Source organism: Emydura macquarii, unplaced genomic scaffold (genome assembly GCF_026122565.2).
Source record: "Emydura macquarii macquarii isolate MOO-44397 ecotype Brisbane River unplaced genomic scaffold, CSIRO-AGI_Emac_v2 contig_374, whole genome shotgun sequence".
NCBI classification, from domain to species: domain Eukaryota; kingdom Metazoa; phylum Chordata; order Testudines; family Chelidae; genus Emydura; species Emydura macquarii.
The window spans coordinates 15,795,234-15,807,432 of NW_027130511.1; positions in this window are offsets into that span (position 1 = coordinate 15,795,234).

A 12,199-nucleotide genomic window follows, 5' to 3' on the forward strand; every position below is an offset into this window, starting at 1 on the left:
CCACATTGAGGTGCTGATTTTAATGCCATCACTCATTTGTTAGAGAACATGGATGAATGGAAATTGTTTAAACAGTAGTAATGGTTTTCAAGCTGTGGTCCATGGACTATGATCATTCTTTCAAGTACTTTGTGCCATGGGTCTAGTGAAGGATTAGGAGATAAGGAGCAGAAATGGTTTATAGCTCAGATCTTCAAAGGTGTTTATCCTCCTAACTTCTATTGGTTTCCATGGAATGTAGGAACCTAAGAATCTTTGAGGATCTGGGCCTATAAGACTTTTCATTACAAAATGGTGCTCAGACTGCAGAAATGGAGAACAATTGTTTCACAGTAAATATACTACACTATATAATGGTTAGGTACATTGCATTGCTGCAATATTTTGTGATCCCAGTATAAATAAATAGGATAAGAAATAGGAGTCATTTATATTTCTGACATCCACCCTGCATGCACACCACTTTTTAAATAACAAAATTAAGGGTTTTTAACAATCAAGAAATATTACAAAGAAATTATAAGCCTATGTGTCACTTACACCTATTACATCTCCAATTTATACATTTCTAAATTCAGAATTCTTGATAAGATTCCATACAATTATAAAAGGTAGAGTGTGCGGTCCTTCCTACACCCTCTCACCCCAGAAACAGAGATTTTAATGAGAATTTAAGTTTCATTGAAAACCTCACATTACTTTTGGTTTGTTTTCAATAACCAAAAAAAAAAAAAAAAAAAAGAAGAAGGAGGGAGAGAGAGAGAGCTGGTTTTAGGGGTTTCATTTTTCACTGAAAATCCAAAATTTCCATGGAAAACTCCAATGAAAATAATTTTCCACAAAAAAGAAATAAAAAAATAAAAAATAGCTGTTTCAATTAGCTCTGCAAACAGTAAATTTATGTCTACTGCTACTTCTTTCTATGATATTTATGCTTATGTAAATAAAGGATATGAGAACATCATTAGCACAGCCACAGATTTCTCCAAGAGAAAAACAAATATTAGAACAGATTTTGATAAACTTGGCAACTTTTTTTCAGGGCACAGAGCTCATGCACTGCAAAACCCTTAAAGGCTACTATAAAATCCAGGCCAATGGTTCTCAATCTCTTTTCATTTGCGGATCTCTAAAAAATTTCGAAGGGAGGTGCAGACCCCTTTGGAAATCTATTGTCTACATATATAGCTGAATTCTGTTCAGTGAGTTTTCAGTCTAAGTCTTTCATGGATCCCTTAGATATAGTAGTCCATGGACCACTGATTGAGAATCACTGATCCCCTCTTTTTTCTTAGTTTCCTGATGACTTGATATTATTTTTTTTCATGAAAAGCTTTCATGGAAAGCCCATGGAAGCTTCAGTGCATTCACAGTCCCAGAAGAGTTGAGTTTATTCAGCACAGTGCTTTCAATTTTGCCAGTAAAGAAAGCCTTCCTTTGACCCCTTTCACAATATATTTTGAGAAAATTCTTCCTCTTTTACCAAACTTGGCTCAGATCCAGGTGGAACAAAAGGGTATTTCCACAATGAAGTGTTTTCCCCATGCTTCTAATTATTGCTATTAGGGTATTATTTGTTGTTTGTTTTGTTGTGGTAGTGTCCAGAGACCCAAGTCCGGATCAGGGCCCACCGATGTGGGAAGATGGAGGTCCCTGACTCATCAAGCTTGCAAACTAAACAGACAAGACAAAAAACAAATAGGCAAAATGTCTGAGGTGATATCAGGCACAAATCTTGGTGGCTACTTCCCATACCACCAAAACAGGACATCTCTTCTTCCTTATCTGGCCAGCCGCCCCAAATAACATGCTCCACTATGGCTGGTCCAAAGTATTCTCCTTCTACCCTGCCTATCCTATAGCATAGATTCAAGGCAGTAAAAATCAGTTAATCAGAAGATGCTTGTGTTAGAAAGTTACTGAAAATGTTTTAAGCCAGTCCTGCCCCTCAGTGCTCAGTGGTGGCTCTTGACATGTTCTCCCTCTCCTGTGTGAAGAAGGAGATGCCATGGCTTTGTCAGTGGCACAGATGGGGCATGGATTCTTTCTTCAAATACTTTTGTGGTGACATAGGCCAAATGTAAAAGTGCTGTGTATGCTACACATTGGGAAAGGGATGTAAGGTCTAACTGAGTCTGAGAATCTACATAAGTGTTTCTTTAAACTGGAGGAACTGGAAGAGTTTGTCAGAAAGAGTAAGTGGTCTACTTGTCTTGAAACTCTTTGGTGTGTAAAGTCACTAGCATAGACAGCCATAGATTCATCTTTGCATTTGATCCAGTGCCCTCAGGGCCTGAAAGGGTTAGTGATTGTGTGCATGTAGGCTCAGGGAGCATAATCTTGCATTTTATAGGGATTTTGTGCACTCTTTCTGCGTACAGATGGCCATCTTCAATGTCCAGCTCCAAAGGCTTGTAAATTAGTGTTTCTATGAAGACAGAAGAACCACTAGCAGTTTAGCAGGGTTTCTTTTCACCATTCTATCACTGTCAGAACTTATTTGGTTTTCCAGAGACTCTCTATATTTCAAATAGACCACTTTACTAGTGTCTTTGGTCTATCATAGTTTATTCTAATGTAGTTATCTCTGGCAGCCTGCTGGTCTGAGGTCTCTTTGAGTTCTTCCAAATGTGTGTTTCTGTGAAATTCCTTCCGCTGTTTTCTCCACCAAGAGGAGTGTGATCTGTCATTCACCCTGTCTAATCATTTGATTCTTTGATTGTCAAATGTTCTGTGTGCTCACAGTATAGCTGTGCAGGCAGCACGTGATGGATAGGTGTTTGTGGCATGGAGACATAAGAATCTAAGTATTCACATCTCATCTTTGTTTTGTTTTCTCTCAACTGGCATCACAAGCTGCTCTAGAGGCCAAGATACTGCCAGATCAACAGCAGCTTCTGATTCTGGGTCATCAAAAGGTACATTGGGAAGATTTTTCCATTCTTTGCAATGAGAACAATATCCTTTGCTGCTGCTTCTACCACCTCCCTACATCCAGACTCAGAAGTATCAGCCAAAAGAGTGTTTATTTCTCAAGCATGCTAGTCAGATTTACTAGGCTCATTTCCATTATGTGTGTAACAAAATGACCAGGCAATCCTTGCTCAACTTAAATGAAGACACAAAAACGTGTAAGGAGAAATGCATACATAACTTTACGTTTAGGTTAAACACTGATAGGCCAAAATGCAGACCTGGAAACTCTACCCTCAGCCAGATGTGCACATTTTGATCTTCAGATATACAAAGGCAAAATTTGGGGAAATTTTCATGGTTCTAACACCATACTGAGGTCCAGAAAAAGTTTTAGCAATATCCAGACGAACTACCAGAATAGTTCTCATTTTGCCAATTGTTACACTTTTTTAAAATAATTTTCATTGGTTTTATAGTAATGCCCATCAAGTGCCGGACACTTTCCACAAATCTAGGAAGATTGATTCCCTACCACGAAGAGTTTGTAATCTGGAAGAGGGCAAATACTGCAAACAATCACTGGTGACCATTTGTTTGAATATTTAAACTAATTCACTTTGGCTATTTCCCATGTGTAGCCAGGGCATAGGAGTGAGAAGAGATTTAAATTAATATGCTTATTTAGCCCTTGGTGTCTTTGCTTAGACCGACAAGGGTGCTAGTTAATTACACTTGCACTGGTAATTTGTGGGAAATGTACAAATCTCCAATGGGAACTGCACTGAGATCATCAACTCTTAATCTAGGCCAACTAAATTGTCAGAGAGTAACAATTGTCCATCACTATCAACATGGGCTAGTTTCAATCTGGGTACTTCAAGGCATAATACTTCAGCTCCTATTACTTATCATCTGAGTCATCTAGACGCTTTGTGAAGACTTGAGACCTAACAGTTCTGCCTGAAAGTGATATTCCTTCATTAATCCTGTTTGATTTATCCGCTACCTTTGAAAACGTTGACCAAGAGATGGTTTTAAGTTCCTTGTAGGACTCCTGGGCTCTGCTCTAGCCAGGTATCCTATATGTTTGATTTAAATAAGCCACAGTGTTTATTCTTAATGTTCCTTTGACTTTATTTAGTTTCAAGGTTTTTTTTGGAGTCCTGTAAGAGGCTGTTAGCTTTTCAGTTTCTATATGTAGTCACTTTGTAACATTTCCTGTAAACTATCACTGTTATACTGATGATACACAGCTTTACCTGTTGCTCCTTGTGTAGGTTTTTGCGTATAAATACATTGCCTTTATAAGAAATGTTGTATGCATCTCAGCATTTTCCCAGACCAATATTATATATTATATTATATTATAATTATATTATATTATATTATATTATATTATGCTCTCCATATTTAATCAGTTGATCACATGTGATTAGAATTTGGGAGGTGCTTTATAGTCAGCTCTCAGCTCTGAAACTGGCTTTAATCAGACAGACAGGAAAACATGTCTCTATCCTTCTTGAATATTGACAAGAAAAGATAGATATGAACCCTGTGATCATCATCAGGCCTAAGGTTCTGATGAGTGGTGTAGATGATGCAGCACATATTGTACTGCTGCATGGGTGGGAGGAGATGAAACTACTGTCATTTCTATGGCACCACTCAGCAAGGTATAAATGAAGTCTGAAATAAAAACTCCCTACCTACTCAGTGCACAGACAGAAAACAGTATTTTATGGGCACTGCTGTGATATGCTATTTGCCGTCATATTACCCTCCCACAGAGCCAGAGGAGTGCCCCAACTTTTACAGTGTCAGGTAAAAAGGAAAGGATATCTTGTTAGGTTTCTTCTCCTGATTCCCTCTTTCCACCAAGCAGCAAAACCTGCTGCTGCATTTAGTAGCCAGAAATATTTGCCTAGGTAGAACAGAGCAGGAGGTGAGGTAGAAAAATGGTAAGAGGATATTGCGCTAAGAGAAATTGTACACTTAGAAGTTAGTAGGGACAATTTGGTGTGAACTATTAAGTATTACAAATAAAAATGGAGTGAGCATTGTATGTGGCTACAGACTCAGAAACATTTGTTACCCTTTCTTTATTGAGTTGTAGTACAATCAGGTAATTTGGAAGATAAGAACCATAGATAAAAATGTGCGTAGCCTACATTTAAATTCATTAGCCTTAGGGAGCCCTTCTACGTTGCTTGCTAGCTTATACCATATGATAGCAATCCTTGGTTTAAACAAGCTTTGTCAATCTGAGATCATGGTCCTAGGTTTGCCCTTGTAGAATAATGTGAACAGATTTGCCACCGGGGTCCTTGTGGGAATCCTACTCAATATTTGTAAGCCCTAAACAAGTCTCCTTGCAGCCTCCTTTGTATTTGGCTAGATATGTTCAGTTTTTGAACTAGATCCTAAGCTTCACTGAACTCGGTGGAGCTTTGGCCAGTTTATGCCAGCTGAAGATCTGTCCTCTTATCTATATCCCACACCATGCATGTATCCTGTTGTTTTCCTCTATATTTTTCTAACCCTTGTGTGTCCTTTTTAAAGCTCAGTGACAAATATGATGCAGTGTTGAGAGGAAGGATGGTACAGTAGTAAGGATACTAGTTCAGAACTCAGGAGACTCAGATTCACTTCCCTGCTCTACTGCAGATTTCCTGTTCAATAAGTAGAAAATCACTTAGCCTCTCAGCTCCTCAGTTCTTCCTCTGTAAAATGGGAATAATAGCACTTCTCAACCTCATGAGTGTTGTGCGGATAAATATATTGAAGACCACGAAGGGCTCAGATACTATGATAACAAGGGCTGCATAAGTATCTAAGATAACCTCCCAAATGAGGCCCGACAAGGATCTTGTGAGGTATATTCCATAGTTCCACTGTGTAACTATAGTGAATGTAACCAACAAATTACTCTGAGCAAATTATGCTCAGCTGCAGAAGTGGTATGTAAGGCCAGTCAACAAGAATCCTTTCCTACCTTTTGTGATCCTGTACAAGGGTCAGCCAAAAATGCAGTGAGCACAAGAACTGTACGGGACTAGTGTCCCTGCCTTTGACACTGATCAAAGAGCTAGGCAGACATAGCGGGGGAGTGCACACTGCATCATATTAAGGGCTATAGCACCGGCCATTCATTCTGCATGCCTGAGAGCTCTAGGAAGGCAGGATAGACTCCTGTGATGGAGCATACACACCCCACACTGAGTCAGGGAAGGGAGGGGTTAATGGAAGCAGTTGCAGTCAGCTCCATCCTGTTAAACCTGTCAGAGATGGCAGGCCTGTAGGGAAGGCTCTTTGTCATCTGGAAGGAATGAAAAGAAGGCAGCAGGTTTCAGAGAACTGGCTGCTCTTGCAGAGTGGAGGTCTGGAGGGAACTGAGCCACTGAGATGCAGTCTAGGGCTCTTTGAGGGAGAAGGAAGGCCTCATGCTGACTCTCCACATGCCATTTCTGTCAAAGTCCTCAGTGTTGGCTTCAATGGTGCATTGGTCGTGTGGTGATACTCTGCAAAGCATCAATTTCACTCATCCTAAATAAATGACAGGGGCAGGGTACATCTACACTTGGAGTTGGGGGTGTGATTCCCAGCTCAAGAAGACATATTTGCACTAGCTCTCATTGAACTAGCATGCTAACCACAGAACATAGCTGTGGCAGCATAAGCTGCAGGATGGGCCAGCTGTCCCATATATGTACCTGTTAGAGACCCCAGGCATCTTGGGGGTGGCTCGCCTGTACCACTACTCATGCTACCACCGCTACATTCTCTCTTTAGCCTGCTAGTTCGATGAAAGCTAGTGCACATATGTGTCCTTGAGCTGGGAATCACACCCCCAGCTCCAAGTGTAGACGTATCCGTAGCAATTTGAAAATCAGGCCCTGTATCTCTTCTCTGGTGGGAGGGACCATAAATACTTCCCAATAGAACTTACTGTTTCATTTTTTGGAAGACTATCTGAATGATTTCTCTGTTTCAGCTATTTAGTACGTTTTGAATAACAGAAAGCTTACTCACTGTGACAAACTGAGAGAGCAGTGGGAACAAGACTTGAGTTGTTGCAAATAAACGTCAGATATGGGCATATTAGGTGGCTTACTAGAAACTCGCTCTAATCAGATGATAGGTAATCACAATATAAATTGCCTTCTAGAACTAAATGTCTCTGAAGAGTTGTTTAAAAAATTCCAAAGTTAACACCCTGTTATATGGGAAAATCACAGGGCAGGCATTTAGAGTCACCATTTCTACGATTGCTAATTTATACAAATATTTTGGTCCAATATGAATTTTGGTTGAAGTACATTTTTACATCAATTCTACACTGTTCTTGAAGGCTAGAAACTATAAATCATTTGCATGTAGATAAATCTTTTGTGACCTGCTGTCCTTATTTATAGACTGTAAATGCATGCTTACAAAACCAATAGATTCACATCTACCTACTATTAATTTATGGCTGACTAAATTATTACAGACTTTGTCCTTGGAACTATTACATACCAAATTCATTGCAAGTGTGGATTTTTATTTTTAATAGGTAAACAACTAGTGTAATCTTCTTCCACAGAAGAGTATTGATAGCGTCTGAGATGGGAACTGGTGGGAACCATTTTTTGTTTAGGATTCTGCGGTATTTATTATTGACTTGTGGTGCGGTTTTTTTCCTTAAAGACATAAAATAGTAAAAGAGAAAATCCAAGAAGATTCTGGATCATTTTGGTGAGTGAACTACCAGATAGCAAATGCAGTTCACTGTAGAGAAATGTTAAACAATTCAGCTGGGAAGAAGGAACCAGTCTAAGTAATACATACTAAATAAAGCAGTCATCTAGCATACTGATTAGGAAAGAGATGGAAGAGTTATAGAAAAATGACTGAAAACATAAATCCAGTGCATTGCAGCAATAAGAAAGTATTGTTCAGTGTACTATGGAGATGCTGCCAACATCTCCATAGTAAAGGTTACATTGAGATTTACACTTAAAACAGGATTAAAGTTCTTCAGTGTCACGCTTTAATGATTGAAAATTTGGGATGATAATTCTGTCGAGGATGACTGAATTTTCCATGTAATTTTATTAGTAAAATACTCACAGACTTTTGCATACAGTATTTAAAATGCTCCCTATTAGAGATTTTGCTCTCTTTCTCCTGGATTCCTCTAGTTAAAAGCACCACAACCTCAGACTCCAAGTTACATACACATATACATTTTGACACATGCCCATTTTAAAATGAAACACAGAGTTTTTGCCTTGTCCAGATAACCTAATAGAATGGTCAAATACTTGCTGCTGTTTTTTTCACTCTGTCAGCTTGCCTCCCTAACTCACCTGCTACATTCTTCACAGAGCCCAGAGATAACCAAGATGGCAGGCTGAGTAGCAGAGGACATGGAGGTGGGCTTTAAGGCTGGAGTGAAAAAATGGGGGAAACATTGCACTGAGGAGTAAGTGCTTCTCTTTTTGTTCTGATGTATTGATCCTGGATGGTGTGTTAACCAGTCAAAGCATCATTTCTGGGGGATTGTTTTAAATGCTGGTGCCTTTGCACAGAGACAGTGGACTTCACCCACCTAAGATCTTTCACATACCCCCTGTCCCCAGCTTTCTCTTCCAACCAAAACCCCTTCTTTTTCCCTGTAATGGGATGAAGTAGATCCAGAACCCTCCTGCTAGAGACCTCACAGCCCTGCCTCATCCAGCCCCAGAAAAGAGCAGAGGAGAAGGCCTCCAGGCAGCCTAGAGTAGCTGCAGGGAAGCAGCCAATCACAGGGGCGGCTGGAGCAGCCAATCAGGGGGCCAGAGCAGCCATATAAAAAGAAGCAGCAGCAGAAGAGCAGCCAGTTGCTGGCTGGAGCTCAAAGATGGAGGGCTGGGGGTCTCTGGCTGGCTCACTGCAAGCAGGGCTAAGTCCAGGGAAGGCTGCTGAAGACTGGGTTCCTGGCTGGATGGAAGGCAGGCAGGCAGAGGACCATAGATAGATCAGTGAGGGTGGGTTGAGCCCAGAACCTAGCCAGACTAGGTGAGGGTGCTGTGAGAGGCCCTCCTGGCCTGGTTCAAGACTGAGCCCAGGGCGTGCTGCCAAAAGGACACTGACTGAGGGTACTGAGATAGGCCTCTGTTGGGCTGTTAAAGAAGGTAGTGCCTCCAGGAAGGAAGCCTTGGCATTATGGCCTCATACCAGGGCCGGGGAGCGGGGGGGAAGACTGCATACCTAGGAAGGGGAGACAGTGTGTGTGTAACTCAGTTGGAGGGCTGGGCCACTAAAAACCTGCTGAAAGAAGTGGGGATGTGGGGTGCTCAGAAGATGTGGGTGCCACTCTTCTGTAAGAACTAAAAGAAAATCAGGCTCACACCTGGCCAGAAGGGAGTTCTGTGAGAGGCAGGTGCTGCCATGTTAAAAAAAACCTAAGTGAGTGCAGGCACATATCAGCCAGACAGGATGCTTGTGAGAGGCAAGTGCTTATGCTGTTACACCCCCCTCCCCCCATGCATCCTGTGCTTTCTATATGCCCATCCATTCCCCCTCCTCACATCCCTCCTGTAGCCTTCTAATCCCCCTTCTGCAGGGCTGCCCCCTCTCCACCAGGAGCTGCTGGCCAGCAGCAATGTGGCAGAGATGGAGGTAGGGAGCTAAGTAGTGGTGTGCAGGAAGTCTGGTTCGTGTGCCTAGTAACTCTGAACCAAGGCTTTGGCAAATGAAAAGGGGTTCCCCAGTACTGCTGCCCCAGTTTCTCAGGCTATCATAGCAGCAGTGCAGTGATGAGCCCTTCAAGCATCAGTGCTTTGGCACAGATCTGTAAGTCCTCTGGCACTTTAAGACGCCAGGCAGCAACACCACAGGGGCTGAGTGTGTCTGCACGAAGACACTGACACATGAAAGCACTGGGGCACTGGGGAAGACCTTTATGCACTCTGTGTCTTGGCACAGAGATGCTGCACAGTTCCAGGTTATGCACACAGCCCTGGCCTCCCCCTATGGAAGATCCCCCAATTTAAACCCTCTCCATTCAGAAGAGCAAGTATAATTATTAGCAAAGCAAGTATGGTATGGGCAGTAACTATCAAATTCCCAGCATTGCTCAGCTAGTATGGCTTAACCCTGTTCTTTAAGAGGCAGAACTGAGGCCACCGATTCATTTTACCGAGGCTACTAAATAACTATCAGATATTGACAACTTTATTGACCTCTGCTTGGAGTTAGTGACCAGTCATGTGCTTTTGTGCCTGCATACCGTGCTTTAATTCCCTCTGATATTTAATGAGCATTTTAGAATGTGTTTTTCATGAACAGAGGGACTGAGATACACCATTTTCTGTTATGAGAGGAAATGTAAGGGATCTGCAGAAATACAATCCAAAGTATCTTTTGCTTGACTTTATGTAAAAGCCAGAGACCACTAGATGGCAACCTACTCCTATCACAGGAAGAGCAATGCTTTAATGGAGACGAAGGCTTGCATCTTCTCTTTGGCGTAGTACAATTCATTTGAAGGGGAAAAAGGACTAGAATTTATAGGAAACCTTTGTTAGGTTCAGAATCTCAGAATATGGGGGGCACAAAATTGCAGTTCTAGTTATTCGAATACTAGTTAACTGTCTTCAAAAAGAAAAGCAAGCTAACCTAATAGTGTGAGCTTGCATTAATCCATGGGGTGTTTAAGTCCAGGACACAAAGTCATTTTACAACATTGTGCTTTCCTCTTGTGTGCAGCTAATCTTTTAATGCATTCTTTAGAAAAGAGAAAATGGCTGGTTCCCCTCTATCCCCAGTTTCCATGTTTACAATTTCTGAAGGTTAGGGGAAGAAATATTGTGATCTTCATCTGAACGAAAAGCAAATAAAGGAACAAAAGAACATTTGCCTGCTATACTGACAAACCTGCCTTGCTAGAGTAATGTGTCTAAGCAGCAATGTGAATCTATTTTTGCATTTTGATTCTAAAATGGAAGATGTTAGAGCTAGTACTATTTATTTTTTACACTATCTCTTATTGCAGAATAATAGATTAGTGCTACATAATTTTAGTTACATGAAAACTATGAAGTGATACCAAGGCTGGATGTTTTTTAACCAAATATTAATAGCAGGAAAGGAATATTCTTATCCCTAGCTGAAAATAATTGTGCTGGTAATCTCATGCTATTGCTTTAATGTGAGTTTGCATCATTCTTGTGCTATGTTCAGGCTGCAGGCATGAGCTTGAGAATAGCACAAGAATAGAGGGAACGATGAGAGAGAGAGTACTATAGCAGATTAATACCCTAGCAGTACTGGCATTGGTAACAATGCAGGAAGACTTTTCTGTGACCATTAGATATTCTGTATTGTGAAATGTGATTCTTGAACTGAATGCTGTCTATTAGTGGATTGCAGATAGGATGCTTCCTTTAAGTTTCACAATAGTGCATATCTATTCATGCAAATGGATGAATAGTGATTATGGTGGAATGAAATTAAGAGTGGTATATGGAACATTGTACAACATAATTAAAGGAAAAATACAGTCAAAGCATAATAAACCCAACCTCTTAAATATCAGACAAGCAAAACCAAACAAGGAGTCCATACTAAATGGATTAATGCTTATGAAGCTAATGGCACTCATAGAGGCCCTGATGTAATGCCCTTTGATTCCAGTGGGTGTTGAACTGAACCCCTCCAAATAGCCCTGAAATAAAAACGCTAAGGTATATTTCATGGGGAGACTAAAATGGATTTTAAGTGCAAGAAAAGTATGTGCCCTTTGGCCTACCACATCAAATGCGTGGTCACTGGATGACACAAAAGATAAGATCCCTAAAAGGCAGGTAGTATGATAGCACAGACAAGGACGGCCTTGATGAGGATTCTTAAATATAGCCAGCTCCTACACTATTTACGGCGCTGCTTCCTAGTGCAGCCTCTCCCCATTCTCCCACTTCCGATGGGTGACACTTCCATTGCTTGAGTTGATTAAAACTAGATTTAAAAGAGCGCTAGATAATATAAAGTGGGGAACATGTACATTTCTAACTTCTCTGGTTATGCCCTTTATGCTTCAGAGGGGCTTATTCACAGCTAGCAGATAAAGAGTTGTGTGAAATTTTACTTCATTCATTATGAGCCAGAGTGTGCTATGTGCCTTTCTTTATGATGTGTGAGTGTGCTGTGTATATTTTTAAGACATGAGGCATGATTCTCCTTATGAAGTTACACTTTTGTACAAAGTGGGTGAACAAAGTAACCAGTCATGATTCTCCACTCACTTACACTGGTGAGTGTT